The sequence below is a fragment of the Vombatus ursinus genome, unplaced genomic scaffold (assembly GCF_900497805.2).
Source record: "Vombatus ursinus unplaced genomic scaffold, bare-nosed wombat genome assembly UNPS02014801.1, whole genome shotgun sequence".
In the NCBI taxonomy this organism is placed as follows: Eukaryota; Metazoa; Chordata; class Mammalia; order Diprotodontia; family Vombatidae; genus Vombatus; species Vombatus ursinus.
The window spans coordinates 9,762,849-9,765,332 of record NW_020954579.1 but is presented as its reverse complement, the minus strand read 5'-3'; the positions used below and the strand labels follow the sequence as shown (position 1 = coordinate 9,765,332).

Sequence of the window (2,484 nt, the reverse complement as noted above, 5' to 3'; positions counted from 1 at the left end):
ACTTGCCCAGGGTCACACAGCTAGTAAGTGTCTGAAGTCAGATTTGAACTCAGAAAGATGAGTCTTCCTGATTCCAGTCTTGGAGCTCTGTGTGCTATGGTGCCACCTAGCTGCCCATATATATGTGTATATGTGCAATTTATGGATATATATGTGAATTCATATATGAGTGTATACACATGTAAATTCTTTTCTAAGAGAGATTCTTTCAGAGGTGTGGCCAGAATGGGTGCCCTATATTCAGACCACCGCCACCAATGAAACCACAATGATGATAGCTAACATTTATACATCATTTTGAGGTTTGTAAGTGTTTCACGTGAATGACCTTGTTTGTTTCTCACAATACTTCTATGATATAAGTACAATTATTATCCACATTTTATAGATTAGGAAAGTGACAATGAGAGATGTAAAGTGAGTCAAGCAGCATTACCCAGCTAGGAAGTTCCTGAGGTCCTTTCCTGGAATCTTTCTGACTCCATAGCCTGTGCTCTATCTACTGCACCATCGAACTGCCTCTCAATACACTATAGAATTTGCCAAGTATCTTTGAGTTAGTTCCCTATCAAACAATGGGCACCATTATCAAGCATTTCTGAGAAATGGGAGAACTTCCCTGGGGAATACAGTGTAAATTGTGGGAAATCAATACATCAGCAGCAGTGGGAAAGTTAATGGATCTTAAAAGAAAGGTATAAATTAAGGGAAGACAGAAATTCTTACTATGTAAATCATGGGTTTCATTCTATGCACAATGGTTGGGGCTGTCCAGTTTGCCTGCCCAGGCTTTTTAAGAGGCCTGCATCATTGCTTTATTAAATATCACTCCCTTACAAGCTTAACATCAGGCTTTATTGAATTTTGAGATGACCAGGAAAAAATTAAAGAGGAAGGGGGTGGAGAGGGAGGGAAGCCATGTTTGTGTATCTTTTCTATCTTTCTCAAAATTACATTTGAAAAAGTTTCCAGAGGCTAATAAGTGACTGGTGAATCCAATATTCTAAAAGAGAGAAGAGGGGGGAAAATGCCTGCAGTCATATCTAAATTAAAGTTGTTCAAACACTCTTGCCAGCAAAAGACTTATGCAGGTAGAGATGATTCACAAAGATAAGTTTTTTTTCCTTTCCTGTCGCATTGTTCTCTCTGTCTCAATTGCTTTTTCTTTCCTCCGTCTCCCAGCCGCTTATCTGCCTCTCCCTGTACCTTAGGCTACAAGAACGCCAATGCTTGGGGAAGATCAGGATAAGATCTGGACCATGGAGCTGAAATGCTGGCTGATAGTAGCAGTGAATCATAAGGTGTTGGTCCTTGTTTTTCAAGAAGCCTCTTGTTTTTATTGTTAGAATCTGGGTTACTTGAGAGGATGAAACGAGAGGAGTGGGTGGCTCCAATACCCGACCAGCTGTATCTCACAGGCTTGTAGGTGATAGAGAATTCACCCAGGTAGTGTCCAATCATCTCAAGCTTAATTTCTATCTGATTGAAGGTCTTACCTTATTAGACGCCCTCCATACTTCCCACCATCTCCGGCAGGATGATCAAGTCCCGAAGGTGTGTCTTTACAACCTCGGGTTTTTCCATGGGGGGTGCCTCCTTCTTGGCCTTCCTCAGGCGCTTCAGGAGGGAATACTGTTTGTGCCGCAGACCCCTGTTGAGTCGCTGCCGCTGCTGTGGAGCGCCGTACGACTGCACGAGCTGTTCATAGGACATAGCTGCTGTCCAGCAGCTGATCCAGGTCCGCGCCGCGGCAGGTGAACTTCGGGAAGGTCTGCTGCTGCTTCTGCTCCACTTCCGCCATCTTGTCTGTTATCAGGAAAAAATAGTGTTGGTCCTTTAAAGACATCTTAGAACATGGGGTATTAAAACATAGAATATTAGAGCTGGTAGGGACCTTAGAGATTTTCCAGTCTAGTGCATTCCTTTTATAGTGGAGGAAGCCAGTGGAGAAGGAAGTGATTTGTCCAAGGTTACATGTTGGTTAAGAACAGAGTCAGGTCCTCTGATGCCCTGACTCCCTGTCCCTGTTCTTTCTGTAACAATAACATAAAATGGTTATGAAGTATCTATGAGGTACAGAGCATTGAGCCAGGTGCTCAGAATCCAAAGATTGGTGAAATCCAGACTTTTTTCCTGACCTCAAGGAACTTATAGTGGAATAAAAGGGTAACACACATAATGACTGACGATAATTCACTTCAGAATATTATTGAGTTGAATTGGGCACGTACTGATGGGAGTTGTGTTCCTGAGAGTTGATGCAGCTCTCCTCCCCTCATATGGGACAGACTGAGAAAGACCTTTTTTCATGGGTCTATAATGACCTGATAGAAGAACAAGCAAAACAGAAATGTCTGCAGATAAGCCCTGAGATGCCTTCTAGCTCAACATATAGGATCCTATGAATAGCATGAAGAGGGGATCAATCAGAATTCTTTCCAACATGGAACAGAAGAGTCTAAAGAAACTATTCAATGACACAAC

At 42.5% G+C, this 2,484-nt stretch overlaps 1 pseudogene; it reads right to left on the bottom strand.

The window, feature by feature from the left end:
• Positions 1-1,151: 1,151 nt before the first annotated feature.
• LOC114050919 lies at positions 1,152-1,801 on the bottom strand (annotated as a pseudogene).
• Between the last annotated feature and the right edge of the window lie 683 nt (positions 1,802-2,484).